The sequence below is a fragment of the Pinus tabuliformis genome, chromosome 5_2, assembly GCF_031772625.1.
Source record: "Pinus tabuliformis cultivar Carrire ecotype Pingquan chromosome 5_2, CPIR1, whole genome shotgun sequence".
Lineage (NCBI taxonomy): Eukaryota > Viridiplantae > Streptophyta > Pinopsida > Pinales > Pinaceae > Pinus > Pinus tabuliformis.
Genome location: NC_142306.1, coordinates 275,678,378 through 275,695,317, shown reverse-complemented (window position 1 = coordinate 275,695,317; position 16,940 = coordinate 275,678,378). Strand labels below are relative to the sequence as shown.

Below are 16,940 nucleotides of genomic sequence, written 5' to 3'. Positions count from 1 at the left end.
CTCTTCTCTCTCAGCACATAGCAGTAAGGGCTATGGAGTAGATAACTCATCTCTCTATAGAACCTAAAATTGCTGACACAGATGAAGAACAAATATACAATAAACCATCATCAATTAAATCAAACCCAATTCCAATCATTCAAACCTAACAATGTAAATCAGAGCAGAAATTGCATAACTTAATTTAACCTTTAATCAAATTAGCAATAACTCATTCATTAATCATTGAAAAACATGCATTGCTATGAATCAACAAAGAGGAATGTAACTATGCATACAACATGCTTCCGACTGAATATGATAACAGCATTTATGATGACAGCAGCAGCATATGGATTACATGTCTCGAAAATTTAAATGGGCGGCATCCTTATATCCATGCATGCGAAGGCCTGCTCATCCTAAGGCTGACGGCAGGGAAGGTACTGAGGTGGGAGAGTGGTGGCGTCAGGAGGGAAGCGCTAGCATCACATCAGGATTTGGGCTACGTAACGTGTATTAATGGGAGGGTCTGGAGAATAATTGTTCACAACGTGGGAAGGTGGTCGAGCGAGGTCCTTATACTGCATGCTCTTTTCCGAAGATGGAATGATAGTAGTTGCAGCGACGCAAATTTCTTACCTGCTGTTGGGAGAGCGAAAGAAAGGGTCTCATTTGTCCTCTGTACAGGCTCAGAGTGGGTAAGAGAGTTGCAGTTATTGAGGAGGTGGTGGGAGACTGCCGGTTTGTGTTACATTGTTTTGTTTACGAGCCCAGACTGTAAAGGAGGTTGTTTGCAGTGGAATCAGCGAGCGGATACTATGGATATTAATCAAACTCGCTCCGAAGGAAGGCGAACTCGCAGTCAGGGAGCGACGATGGCAGAGAAAGGGAAGCAAGTGGTGGATGAGTCCCTCCCTCCCATTTATTTAGATATCCCTGAAGACTCGGACGAGCTGGAAGATGACATTCGCGAGTTTCTTGAGGAGGATATTCCACGCCCCTCCTCTGGTGGGAAAGTGGGTAGGTGGATGAGGCGTTCAGTTGCAGAGGTGGGCAAAGATGATACTGACATTGATTCTGAGGATGATGATGAGTCAGTTGAAGCAAGGAGCAGGCGCGGGCATGGGAGAAGGGGTCGAGGAGGTGTTAGGGGCAGAGGGAGGCATGTAGGGCGAGAGGAGCATCGCGGTTCCGAAGAGGGCTCTGGCCGTGCTGTCCGTGGTCGGGCTAAGAAGGATATGCGCCAGAAATTACAGGATGCAGAGGCGGCTTATAACAAGGAAACAAATTTTAAAATCTGTAAGATAATATATAAGTTAGAGGAAGAGGCTCTGCAAGATCAATCTGATCCAGAGATGGCTGATTGGGAGAGCTTATTACCTGATCCTAGACATACAAGGGGATGGATGTCCCTCTATAAGCAGTCACTGCACGTATATTGGGGAATGAAGCATCTGTTTGCCAAGGCCCTCGAACAGGTAGTAGCAGAAATGGTGGAGCTCGCACAAGGTACGCCACTGTTCAAAAGAGAATTGAAAAATATACAAATGACCCTTCTAATGCAGGACAGGAAAATGGATCAGCTCATAAAGCTGTTGAAAGATAATGGAATAGCTGTGAAGACAGAAGATGATGAAAATGCAGTGAGGAATGATGCCATGCATCTGTAGCCACAGTAGTTTGAACACATTCACAGGTTTTTACATGGAGTTTTTTGTGCTTTTTCCAGATAATAGTAGTTTATAGCCGTATAATGGTTGTAGTCTTGAACAATATGGCTAGTGCTTAGTCTGTTTTTGGATAGATTAGCGTCGTATTTTCTATGGTTTTGAGACACAGATTTTCTATTACCTTTTCATGACGGTTATATATTATTAGAAAATCACCTGGTTTCCCTGTTGGGCGGGTGGTCATATGTAAATGTACATAGTTTTTATTAATAGAATTTTTACCTTAGCTTACAAAAAAAAAAACTATCATTAGCACATGAAAATAAACTAGATTAAACACACACTTAAAACTACAGGAGTTGTGAGTAAAGGGGACCCTCCATCACTCACAACCCCTCAACTACTAAATAAAATTACAATACGAAATTAGAAGAACATGAACCTTGTATTAATTTGCAAAAGGATTATATAAATTTGAGATGTAGGTCCCCTTATTCAAATTGAATCTACTATTTTTATACCAGGGCACAGAACAACCTTTCCCCAAACACATGAAAGTACAATATTACAACAATTTACTAAAATTAGCTGAAAATAAAGTTCATTTACATCCTAGGTTCGATCCATGATTAGAAGCATGGATCGAATGGAATACACTTGATTGTTTGGTCTGTTTTCTCCAAATTTGCTGGAAATAAGCAAAAGGACGTCTCGGTAGTTACAAAGACTAATTTGGAGCATCTAGTAGGATAACATGCATGTGGGTGGGTTTTCAAACAAAAGCCATGTCCCTGTCTCTTTTGTGGATGAGTGGAAGATGTCTTACATTCACGGCTTCTATAGGAAAGACCACCAGTTATAGGAAATCGGCGTTGCTGTAGGAAATGGCGCTACTACAATAAATCCATAATCTTCTGCAGGAAATCGCAGAACCTCCCAGAGTCTATTGATCTGCATGAGACTCAATCAGTATCTTTGAAATTTATCGATCAGTTAGTTAGGTATAATTTAATGTCAAATTAACGAAAAATAGAAAGAAATGATACATTTTTAGCAATTTGCATACTAGAGAGTCTAAGTCACCCCTTTTGGTCAAAATGAGGCACTGGATGACAAAAAGATAGTAATTAGAGAGGTGAAAAAAGGTTTTGAAGTGGAAGAAAAGCCTTATGAATACTGTCAAAAATGGCCAAAATCTAGGCCCAATAGTTCTCTAATCCAATCCCTAGGAATTCCCTTAGACATATCAATTGTTACTTTTGTTTGTTTTTCTAAGAAAAAATTCCACCCTTTCTCTCTAAAATGTTGCCCCTTGTGGTATTCTTCTCTTGTGAGTCGAAAATTTGTGGCTTGGGAAATGTATTATGGAGTAATGGGAACAAACATATCTCCTACTCTAGTTTTCTCATGATAAAGTTAGCTATAAATTCCTATATTACTTTTCCCTTGTGCCCATTAAATTTTTATAGAAATTCTAATAGCCCTACTCGGTAGAGTCTTTCTATTAGTTCTCTACTCCATTTTTCCAATTGAAACCCATTTGGTTCGATCCTACTTCCCATACCGAAATCTGGGTGCCTTTGTTCCTTTTGGTTTCTATAGCAATTTAAATAACCCTCTACTATAAATAATCTCATGACATGACAATAACTTTGTGTTGTTGTTGTTTTTTTTTTTTTTTTTTCTAAATTATGTTTCAAGCTTAATACAACAGAGAAATCATACTTATAGCGAGAGGAGAAATATTTTTCTTGGTATGTATTGAAACAAGGTTCTGTTTCAAAATTCACAAGAGTGTGACTTACCAATACTTAATCTGGACATTTCCCACTTTTTGTGATGAGAGAAAAGAAAAATATTCTGAGATTGGCTTTGAAAACACCCTTTTTGGAAGATACCTTATCAAAACACCTCGGAGAAAACATTTCTTATCCCTACTCTTATTTATGGATGAGTTCTAGACACCTTCAGGTTTGATTTTAACCTTATCTTCTTTTAATCAACACCATACTTATTTTAGAAATCAAATCTTACTATGGCTTCAAAAAATCGTAAAATTCTGGAAATGAAGAATCCTCTTTGCCTTCTTAAAAATAAAATTTTATTCTTAACTAAAAACTCCTCTCCATCCTTTAAAAATTGATTTTGATTTCCGAAAATGAATATTTTTCTTTGTCTCTTCAAAAATCAAAATTGATTTTTGGAATAAAACACTCTTCTATGTCCCGAAAAAATCGATTTTGGAAATGAATATTGTTCTGTGTCTCTCAAAAATCAATTTTGATTTTTTTAAATACACTCTTCTCTGTCCCTCAAAAATTGAATTTGGAGAAGATTTTCTCACCAGGAGAATTCGAAATTGGAGACATACCAATTATCCACTGTATGAAATGGAACCATTCATTCATTTATTGCCTTTGAGAAATCAATTTTTAGAGATAGGAATGAAAATCAGCTCATAGGGAAATCATAGTTGTTACAGATCCATTGGGCACATCAATCCCATCATCCAGATCAGTGTTTTAGGGCTCATCAAACCCTAATTTCAGTTGCTACATGCCCTAAACAAGTCACCCCTTTGAATGCCTCCTTCCCAAATAGTTTCATGACATGAAGACATCCTGAAATGACCTCTAGAGGGACCAACGCAGGTAGGCCCATGTAAGGGTGCACCACAGAGCAGTTAAGTCCATGACAGGGTGCTCTCTAGAGCGCTTAAGCTTCCTTCCACCTGTGCTAGGAAATTTTGAGAGAAATTAACATAGGGTTTGGGGAATATTCTTATCTGTTGGAGTCATATAGAAGGTTACCTCACTTATCAACTCCTATGAGCTCTAAAATGGATGAGGAATGAGTTAACTTCCATCCTATCCTCTCATCGCTTCCTCCATGCAACTAATTCTAAGTATGGAAGGACATTCAATGCCACCATTTATAACAAAACCTCCTTCATCTCCCTATAAATTGACCAGTCATCTAAGTGATCAAGGGTTGGATTATGTTGAATTGTAAAGAGATAATGTTGTTGTGAGACTTGGCTTTGAAGCAAGTATTGTAATGGTACAAGTTTGTCATGCTTTTGATGTGATGTCGATGCGATCCAAGATGGAGGAATGACTTTGACTCAGACACAAATGGTTGTAATTCCTTCTTCTATTCAATAAATTGTTCGAACCTTTCTCTCGTATGTTTTTAATGTTTTGTAATGTTTATATGTGTGAAATGTATCTGATTCCATTCACTTATATTCAATAGATCTTTTTCTTTGATGGATTATTTGCTTTCTATTGTGTTTATAGGTACTTCTCAAGTGTATTAATTATGGGAAGGAGCAATGAAATCGATACAAAGAAGACGAGAGGAAAGCGGAACTACAAGTAGGTCTTCTCATCTTATCTATTTCTTGTAGGGAAACACTAAAATACTTTAAATTTTTGTTCTAGATATAGCTACTTATCTAGGGAATTAGTATTTATCCATAGATACCAAATTCTCCAAAACAAATTGGCTACTCTGCTAGGGAATATATTGTAATTCAGCTCTTTTGCATTGAAAATTTGGTCAAAACTATGTCAATTTGCCTTTTGAAATGGCTCAGTGTCACCAGCACGGGCTTGTGAGGGACACAGTGCACTGCAATGCACCCCTGGCTCAGGGACAGTGCTCTAAAGTGCACTATCTCCCATTCATGGTTGCGCTGATCCTCCTAGGGTCAGTTTCCCACCTTTCGAATTTGTTTTTTCCAACTTTTCTTTGTTTGCTTGTTTTTTGATTGATCAGTGAATGTTATGTTTAAGAGAACAAGTTTCTATCTCCTTCTCTAGCCCTACTTTGACTTGTTTGATTAATGTTTCTTAAATGCTTTCTTTATCATTATTGTTCTATAGTCAAAGTTAGAATATAGTTGATTAATCTTTATTCAAAATAAAGTGTTGTAAAGTCTTCTTTTCCTTCGAAATAGAAATGTCGTCAAAGTCTTCGTTCCTATGAAAGATTGATTTATTGTGTGTCCATATTTCCTTTTGTTCATATTCACATTAAGGAAATTTAAAAGAAATACGTGTGTCTTGCATTAAAAAAGTTTGTGTGTGCTCATAGGAATAGTGTAGGGAAATTGCATTAGATTGTCCTCTATGCTCTTTGATCGAACAAAATTTGTTTTTTATATCCCTTAGTAGCTACGATTTTCATTGTTAAATTGAATGGAAAGAATGCTTATCATGATAGTTGCATTCCTAGGAATTTCAGAATACATGACATGGTGAAGTTGAAAGGAAAATTCCTAAGCAAGATAAACTTAAAATTAACATCAATTTACCTAATGGAGCATTGTCATTAATGAAAAACATTTAGTGGTTCTAGGCTGGAGACATGTTTCGGCATCGTATAACAAAGCATTTGTCGCTTACTTGTTTGCAATACATCTCGAGTGTGATACCTCATTCCACGTATGTGAGTATATCGTAGCTCGTCTACATACCTTCGGGTATATAGGGTGGTGATATAGTACGTAAAGTATATGGGAATGCTCTCATTGTGCAGTTTCTCATTAGACAACGCGTATATGGATTGGGCCTCCACATACCTTCTGGTATATATGGGAGGAAAACACTTGGTTCCTATCCATCCTTAGGTAACCAAGTCGGCTACCTTGTACATTGTGATACATTGAACACATCATTCAGGGAGATTACTTGCCCGTACTTCATGGTTTGCCAAGAGGTATTCTGCAATTCATAGTTGCTTGGTAAACCTTTTTCCTAGCTTACCCCTTTTTGTTTATTTCTTTTTTGACAATAAATTTAATAACAAATCATGGAGGAACATCAACCCTTACCCCGTCGTTCACGGAGAACAGAGAGTAAACCGCCTCTGGTGCCCAAAGCTACACTTATTCGGTCAAAGAGGTCTCATTCAACTAAGTCAAGTACATCAAGAACTCCTAGTTCTTCATTTGAATTACCTGAATCATCTATTTCGGTAAGTACTTAGAATCCAGTTGCTCCAACCATTTCTGGTACATCCGTTTCTGAGGAAGAAGTTTCACAATTACCTGAGGAAATTGACATTGATCCTAGTGAAAGAGTAAGTGAAGTTGTTCAAAAACAAGTTGATCCTCAAATTGAAGTTGCTCAACAAGAAATTATTTCTTAACTTGAATCAGTTCAACTAGAAGTTAATCCAGAACCTATCACAGTTTAGACAGAAGTTACATCGGAACCTGAAGTTGTTCAAGAACCTCTTTCTGAAACTGTTGTTCCTTTACCCAAACATCTAGACATCGAATTTTAACATTCAGAAGTTGTTACTTTACCAGAAGACAATCAACCAATTACCCCTCAGATATTCATAACTACTGAAACTTCCACTTTATCGACAACAGAAAACAGACCAGACGGTGAAGTTCTTCCGCCTATTTTAATTGTTGTCAAGGAAGAATTGGAAGAAGATTCTACACCAGGAACCCCATTCCACTTTGGAACTGGGCTTTACCTTTACCCTCATACTCCTCATTTTACTGCTCTGTTTGATCCTTCTTCACTTCAAGTACCCATCGATTCTTTAGGACAACTTTGGGTCAGTTAACTATGACTAAACAATCGTCAACATCCCAGACTATATCGTCTAATGCAGCTACAGCAAAATATTTTATTGTGACCTATTTGATGTTTTCTACCACACCTAAGTCACATCTATATGGTGAATCATCCATCTCGTTTGGTTACCAATCTTTATCTGTAACCCACTCGTGGGTTGCATCTACAGCATGGTTATCACCCATGTCCTCAACTGGAATTCTACCTAGTTCTTCTTTAATGGGAACTCAATAGTTTGGTCCTACATATCAATATCAATTTGGGCAATCTAGTTGGCAAAGACCTATGCATCCATTACATATTGGATTGTCGCCATATGGAGAGCAATACACTTATTCACCTTATCCTCCCTATGGAGGACCATCATATGGTAGTATCCTATAGTATTCAGGTCAGCCTATAATTCAAGTTTGTCAATGGCAACCAACAATGCCAGTTAAACCAAGGCTTGTGTATCCAACACAACCAATGCAAACTATGTCAGCTATTCTTACTACACCTGTTTTTACTACTGTACCATAGTCACAAGTTCAAACTGTTGTATCTCAACCAGTACAAATTGGTCCATCTATCTCACAACCACAAGTTTCAGGTCAATAATTTCAAGTTTCTTAGGCTGTTGTATAAAAACCACTTGTGTCCAGGGTTCAACAACCTCAGGTTAGTATAACCTTATCTAGATTGACGCAGGCTTACACTGGTATATTTTATTCACAATGTGGCCAACCTTTCATTGCTTGGCAACAAAAACCGTTAAATCAACAACAATTGAACCAACAATAACAATAGTTTATTCAATAACCATGGCAGCCCCAATTTCAACAGCCTCAATTCCAGCAATTCCAATCCCAAGTTGGACTGGTCGAACAGGCTCAACCTGGGATTGGACAATATCAAGCTAATTCATAAATTATTATTATCAATTATTTTAGATTATTGATAAATTTAGAAATTTTTTTAAAAGAAAGTGTTATTATTATTATAAATTATATTATAAAAAATTAAAAAATTATTATGAGAAAATTATTAATTATTTAAAAGATATATATATATATATATATATATATATGAATCCATCGTCAAAAATAAGTATTATATGATTAAGAAAAATAAACTTAATTTATTAGTTAAAAACTATTGAATATTTGGATAATATTAATTATTAAGCAACCGACCTTCATTTTTCCCTTTAATCAAATCAATCGACCTTCTTTTCCTTCAAACTACTTACCTCATTACTATTTATATCTCACTTTTGAGCTCTTCTACTATCATCATTCAATAATAGTCCTGATGATGGATCCCTGTTGGGATTTGAAACGTTGACAGAAAATGGTTTTTACTGTGGGTTCTCCGGTTTCTAAGTTAGAATATATTAACCACAGAAGTCTTAAATCCAATATCAAGCTTACCAAGGTCTTGGTCAACAAGGTTTTGCAGGTTATGGACAACCACAAATTCAACTTGGTTATCAATAACAACCTTATGTCAGATTTGTTCAAAAATGACCTTATCAAGGTTACCAAATGTAGATTCCCTATGTTCGTATGAAAATACATATTGCTCAGACAATTCCATCATATCCTAGGTATGCCCAACCTGACCTGAATCGACAGTTGCCATTTGTAGCAACTTTAGAATTACTAGATTTAAATCGGCTCACTAATGATCCAATATTATATCCACCTTGGTGGTTGGTGATTCCACATAAGTTACGTTCTGACATTCTGAAATTCAATGGAAATCCCAGAGAAGACCCATCAAATAATGTCATCACCTTTTATTTGTGGTGTTAATCAAACTCCTTAAATGCTGATTCGATTAGACTCTGTCTTTTCCCAAGAACGCTTAATGGTCCAGCTACTAAACTGTGGTACATTGAGTTACCATGAGATTATTCCGACAACTTTACGACTTTAGCCACCACATTTCTGACCCACTTCCAATTACCTATCCGATATGAGACTGGAACGAAACTCCTAACCAGATTTAAACAGACTACTTCTACCCATATACCAGATCATATTCATGAGTGGCAGCGTCATCATCGAATGGTTAAGACATATGTTCCTGATCAGCTCTTGGCTGAGTGGTTCATAAAACCCTTGTTTCCATCAATCACCAAGGATGTGACAAAAGGTGGAGTTGTTAGAGAAGAGCAAGTAATTGCAGATAAAATGTGAACAGAGTTGAAAAGAAAGAGATGTAGCTCTCAGGTGTGGCCTGCACCTGAGGTCTACACTCACAAAACTTGAGATATCACTCTCGTCCACTCTATATCTCAATCAATCAAAGATTACATCATTAAATACAATACTAGGAAATAGGAAGTTGCACCCAAACCCCATAACTATAGGAACTAATCCTAAACTAGGGAGAAAGTTACAACAATGTAACTATTTTCTCCATTAATATCAAAATAATATTAATTATTCTCAACTCCCCCTCTTAATGGAGAAAGGGTTCTCATGGACTCCTAGCATCTTTCTAAACAATTCAAATTTCACTCGTGCAAGAGGCTTTGTAAAAATATCTGCCACATTGTCACAAGTTTTACAATATTCAACAACAATTTCTTTTGACTGTATTTTCTCTCTAACAAAATGGAACTGAGTGTCTATATGTTTCGTGATTTTGTGAAACACTCGATTGTATGCTAATTTGATGGTGCTCTGGTTGTCGCTTTTGATAGAAGTTGGTTGCTTCTGTTCTTTCCCTGCATCTTTGAGAAGTCTCCTCAACCAGATTGCTTCACATGTTGCTGCACACAATGCTTGATACTTAGATTCACATGATGAAAAAGCTACAGTACTCTGTTTCTTGCTGCTCCATGCTATGACCCCGGAACCTATGTTGAATGCATAACCTGTGATGGACCTCCGATCATCTAGGTTACCTGCCCAGTCTGAGTCTGAAAAACCTGCTAGAGTAACATCAGATACATTAGTGTATAAAATACCAAAATGAACAGTACCACAAAGATACCTCAACACGCTTTTTGTTGCTGTCCAGTGACATTCACGCGATTTCGACATGAATTGGCTTAACACACTAACTGAGTATGCCAAGTCAGGTCTGTTTGTTGTAAGATATATCAGGCTGCCAACAAGTTGTCTATACATTGTGGCATCTACCTACTTAGTGCCATCGTCACTACTCAATTTCAGATTTTGCTGCAAAGGTGTCACTGCTGATCTACACCGATTCGTCCCAAACTTTTCCAACAGATTTCTAGCATACTTCCCTTGGGTAAGAAAAGTTTGCCCAGCATCTCTGAATACTTCTAATCCCAAACAATAGTTAAGGCTTCCGAGATTTTTCAACTCAAAGACTTGTGCCATGAGCCTTTTGATTCCTTTAATTAAGTCCACATATAGAGAAATCAAAATAATCTGCCCCTGATTATTGTACTTGGTATACAAATTTGGGTCATTTAAGATTCTATGGAAACCATGCTCTATAAAGAAAGAATCAACCTTTTCATACCAAGACCTGGGAGCTTGCTTTAAACCATATAAAGCCTTTTTCAACCTACAAACAAGTTGTTCCTGCCCCTGTTTTACAAATCCTTCTGGCTGTACTAAGTAAATTTCTTCTTTTAAATCACCATTTAAAAATGCAGATTTAACATCTAGTTGGTGTAATTCCCAATTACATTTAGTAGCTAAAGCAATGAGTAATCTGATTGTATTTAGCTTTGCTACAGGTGCAAAAGTATCATCAAAATCAATACCTTCCTGCTGTGAGTATCCTTTTGCAACCAACCTAGCTTTTAACTTATCTATATTTCCATCTGCATTAATTTTGGGTTTAAACAACCATTTACTTCCTATAGGTGTTTTGTTTTTAGGCAGCTCTACTAATTTCCAAGTATTATTTCTAAGAATTGATTCCATCTCCTCATTCATTGCAGATCTCCATTCCTCAAATTGACTAGCTTCTTTATAATTAGAGGGCTCTATAATGTTCAAAAACTTTGACATCAACACATAGTTTCTCAACTTCAATGGTAATTGAGTCTTCCTACCTGACCTTCTTGGTACGGGACTTACCTCAAATTTGTTTTCCTCTGCCATAACTGGGCCTGCTTTTTCACCTTCTTGTTGTTCTTCTTCATTCTCTTCTTTCTGCTCCTATTCCTTGCTCCTTTTCATCCTCGCTGCGTTCCTCCAACAGCAATGGAATGTGCCAATCATATCCAACATCAACTTTCCTTTCTTGTACCTGTTCATGAAAGACTACATCTCTGCTTGCAAATGTCTTACGAGACTCAGGATTGAATAGTTTGTATGCTTTAAACTCTGTACCATAACCAACAAGGATGCATTTCACTGCCTTAGGGTCTAGTTTCTTTCTATCAGCTTTGGGTACATGTGCAAATTCCTTTGACCCAAAGACTCTTAAATGGTTTACTGCTGGTTTAAATCCATATAAGGCTTCAAAAGGGGTTTCGAAGCCAAGAAACCTAGTAGGACTTCTATTTTTCAAATATACAACAGTATTTATCGCTTCTACCCTAAAAATATTAGATAGACCTTTACCTTGCAGCATGCTCCTTGTGCATTCCACCAAGGTTCTGTTTTTACGCACTGCAACTCCGTTTTGCTGTGGTGTGTGCGGTACTGTATACTGCTGAACAATCGCGTGAGATTTGCAGTATTTCATGAATTCCTTTGATTTGTATTCTCCTCCTTGATCAAATCGGAGAATTTTAATACTTTTTCCAAACTGTTTTTCCACCAAGGTTTTGAAATCTATAAAACATTGGAAAGTCTGACTTTTCTTGTTTAAAAAATAAACCCATGAATACATAGTGCAGTCATCAGTAAACAAAAAAAAATAGTATGCTCCCCCTAGCGACCTTGTCTGCATGGGACCACATACATCGGTGTGCACTAGCTCTAAGATTTTTGTTTGCCTCCTTCTATCATGCACAGGGAACTGCTCTATGTGCATCTTTCCTAAGGCACAACCATCACAGTTTAACTGAATATTACGAAAGATGGGGAGACCTTCAACCATACCTTTCTTTTGTAACAACATGAGATCCTGCATATTCAAATGACCAAACCTCTGATGCCAGAGTTGTTCAGTTGTCGACTCTCCTGCAACCATGGCTTTCTTTGATATACTTTTTGCATCCAATCTGTATAGGCTTCCAACTCGCATGCCTGTTGCAACAATTTCATTCCTGCAATCCTTTATCACACAGTGAGTCTTGAAGAATTCGACATGTATATCTTGATCAGCCATCATGGATACAGATATCAGGTTTTTCTTTATTCCAGGTACATATAAAACATTTGAAAGGTGACTAATATTTCCATTTGGTAACTTAACTGAAATCACCCCATGACCTTTAATCTGATATCCATTATCATCCCCTAGATATACTTCTGATCCATTTATAATTTCTTCAAGACTATCAAAAAATTCCTTATTACCTATCATGTGAGAGGATGCTCTGGAATCAACATACCAGATGTCATCTTCATTCGATGCTGAAAGGGCACAGTCGACTATGAACAGTCAAAATTCATGACTGAAGTCTTCTTCTACAACAAAATATCCTCTGTGTTTTGGATTTACCTGTCTCCTCCTTGCCTCATCAACCTGCTTCTTATAATAACAATCTCTCTGTATATGACCCTTCTTTCAACAATAAAAGCATTTCTTTTTAGAATGATTTGCAAGCATACCTTTATGACAGTGATTTTTATGTGTTGTTCCTCCTTTCTGGACTGATTGCTGCTGTGACTGCTTCCCTTTGGATAGTCGTCGTTTTGCCATCAGTGCAAGATCGTCACTTTGGGGGTTCAGATCCAGGTTTTGTCATTGCTCTTCCTCTTGCTGCAAGATCGCAGTGAGTTCATCAAACATGGGTGTTTTCTCCCTTGCTGAGACTCCAGTGATGAAGGTTTGGAAATCATCACGCATCCCATTCATTGTTATTGCAACAAGATCTTCATTAGCCACCGCCACTCCAATGGCCCCCAATCCATCTTTAACATCCTTAATTCGCGAAACAAATGCAGTAGCAGAATCCCTTTCGTCCATCCTCATTGAAAATACCTTGATTTTTAGAGCCAAATATTTGTTTGCATTCTGGGTTTCATACAGATTCTTGATTTTCGTCCAAATCTCTGCAGACGTTTTACAGTATCTGATGTGTGCAATGACATTGTCTTTCATAGACATTTTCAACAGGACTTTGGCCTTGTTTTCTCGTTTTTCCCAGTCTTCCTTCTGTGTGGTTGAAGTTGGCTTCTGCTCATCGCCTGTCACTATAGTCCAGGCATTCGCACCTTCGAGCAAGGTCTGGATCTTAAACTTCCAATTCGTGAAGTTAGACCTGTTGAGTTTACCAGATTCGTTAAGGTAAGATTCCATCGTATTACTCATTGTGAATCTACTTAACAATAACAAAATACAATACCTGACAGATGGATATGTCACCTCTGCCACCGATCTACAGTGTCTGGCACTCCCTCTCCAATGAGCAAATTCGGTGTTTTCAACACAGCCGAAACAATGATCTGATCACAATTGATCTGATCCACCTCTCCCGGATCGATCTACCACTTCGCCGATCCTGCTCTCCCTGCAGATCGCCAAACGAAGTCAAGGTTTCTCGCAGATCTCCTCTGGCGCTCTCCCGATCTGTCTCTCCCGAACGGATCTGTAACTCCGCCGATCTGCACCATTTGCAAACCGCCAAACGAAGTTCACACTATCACAGATCCCCTTGGCGCATCCCCGAGCGAAAAATCCGCGCTAATTAAAAATCGGTGTAAGTATCCCTTAATTGGCGCGAATTTCCCAGTAAAATCCCGCGCTAATCGGGTTTTCTAGCGCTTTGGCGCGATTTATCCCGGTAAATTCGCGCTAATCGGGCTTCTGGCGCGACTGTCAGTGCAAAATCCATGCTAATCTGCCTTTCCACTTAGAATTTTTTTTTTCCGAGTCCGAGCCAGGTGTTCTACAGTCCACCTGCTCAATTGAGCACACAGCTCTCGTGTACACACAGCCACAAAGGCACTTCAAGCCACACAGGCTATTCTAGCCACACAAGCAATTCGACCACACAGGTGACAAAAGATCAGGCTCACTCAAGCTGAGCTCTGATACCAAGATAAAATGTGAACAGAGTTGAAAAGAAAGAGATGTAGCTCTCAGGTGTGGCCTGCACCTGAGGTCTACACTCACAAAACTTGAGATATCACTCTCGTCCACTCTATATCTCAATCAATCAAAGATTACATCATTAAATACAATACTAGGAAATAGGAAGTTGCACCCATACCCCATAACTATAGGAACTAATCCTAAACTAGGGAGAAAGTTACAACAATGTAACTATTTTCTCCATTAATATCAAAATAATATTAATTATTCTCAACTCATGCCCAATACTTGGATTTGATTTACACACAATCTGGCGTGCTCTATGAAAAAATTCCCAATGCACCCCGACCATCTTTCATTGTTCCCCCTCCTCCACAATCAAGTAAGGACTCTCATGCCATTGACGGTGTGATCGGTTCTTTGAGCACGCAAATGGAAGGAAGATCACATTGGTATGAGGCCTTTTGGGTTAAAGCCCAAGAACAAATCCATGAGGGCTTAGGCCCAAAGTGGACAATATCATACCATTGTGGAGATATGTGGTGTCCAGAGCCCTAACAAGTGGTATCAGAGCCATGCCCTGAAGTTATCCAAGTGGATGAATTCTCGGAATGTCGAACGAAGGTGGTGGGCCCTGGTAATATGACGATGGGATTCGTGGATGAGCTCGGTTAGACAGGCGGCATGCTTCGGATTCTTCATGGACATGTCCTGGTCCCAACACGGTGAAGAGGAGTTGACCTGGGAAGAGCAAGCTCTCGAGGCAGGTGGTGCTCCCATGTAAGGCGTGTGCTTCCAACGCATTGGAGCGGAGAATCCTGGTTGGTAGAGAGTGGACGGATGGATAATCGTTTGAGGGGAGGCTCGATGGTCCTTTGTTCGAGGGGAGGATTGTTGGGTATACGACCAATAGTCCCACATTGACTAGAAGTGGGGAAGATCATGGGTATATAAGGATGGACAAATATCTCCATTGGAATGAGGCCTTTTGGGGTAAAGCCCAAGAACAAATCCATGAGGGCTTAGGCCCAAAGTGGACAATATCATACCATTGTGGAGATATGTGGTGTCCAGAGCCCTAACAAGTGGTATCGGAGCCATGCCCCGAAGTTAGCCAAGTGGATGAATTCTCGGAATGTCGAACGAAGGTGGTGGGCCCTGGTAATATGACGATGGGATCCGTGGATGAGCTCGGTTAGATAGGCGGTGTGCTCCAGATTCTTCATGGACGTGTCCTGGCCCCAACACGGTGAAGAGGAGTTGACCTGGGATAGAGCAAGCTCTCGAGGTAGGTGGTGCTCCATGTAAGGCGTGTGCTTCCAACGCATTGGAGCGGAGAATCCTGGTTGGTAGAGAGTGGACGGATGGATAATCGTTTGAGGGGAGGCTCGATGGTCCTTTGTTCGAGGGGAGGATTGTTGGGTATATGACCAAAGTCCCACATTGACTAGAGGTGGGGAGAATCATGGATATATAAGGATGGACAAATATCTCCATTGGTATGAGGCCTTTTGGGGTAAAGCCCAAGAACAAATCCATGAGGGCTTAGGCCCAAAGTGGACAATATCATACCATTGTGGAGATATGTGGTGTCCAGAGCCCTAACAGATCATCTGGTAAAACTCTTTCCATTACCAATCAAACTACCAATGCATTAGAAAACACTCTTTCTTCAAAATTTAATGTCGTGTCATCTGATAGGGGAAAAATCAAAAGTGACCAGGAGGAAAAAAGAAGGGGAAAAACAAGGAGAAACAAGATAATTCCCCTCAAGAGAAATCATATGATTCCTCTACTTCGACAAGGAAACCTCATTAACAATTTTAATTTGTAATGATGAGAATTTTACAAGAGATTTTCCACACTGCTCAAAAAGTCTCTAAGCTTGTAAAGACTTCTAACACATCTGTAGTGTTGACTGATCCATTTCCAAACCCGGATACACATTTGGTTGCGACAGACCATGCTTCCACATCCCAAGTACTCATGTTATCCATCACAAAGCCAGAAAATGAAGTTTTGGTGTCAATAAGAAATAAAGATTATGGAAATCCACCATCCTCGTTGAATAACCAGGCCACTAATCAACCTAATCCTTCGACTTTGACTTCATTTGAAAATATTCCACCACCTATTACACTAGAATTGACAATAAAACCATCAAAGGGAGTTGTGCATAAATTGACATTTAACCCTTGAGCTCGAGCAGCTCAGAACTATAACATAGTGGAAGATCTTGCTCAATCACCTTCTGCTATGTCGACACTTGAGGTGTTACAAAACTGTCCCTCCCAGAAGCAGGATTTACTGTCAGCAATTGGTGGAATAGACCCTATGGATTCCAATCTTGTGGTTTTTAACCATGCAGGATATACACCACAATTACTAGCACAGTTAGCTTTCCTAATTCAAGTAAAAGCTCTCAATAAGAATGTTCATCAAACTGTTATTGATGAGGGGGAATCTACTTGCATTATGTCAATGAGTTGCTGGAAAACACTTCGTTCACCACCGTTGTCACGATCATCAACCATGTTAAAAGGTTTTGACGGATGAATATATACTC

At 38.8% G+C, this 16,940-nt stretch overlaps 1 pseudogene; it reads left to right on the top strand.

The window, feature by feature from the left end:
• Positions 1-281: 281 nt before the first annotated feature.
• The window catches only part of LOC149158583 (coatomer subunit alpha-1-like), a 48,554-nt pseudogene continuing 31,895 nt past the window's right edge, over positions 282-16,940 (top strand).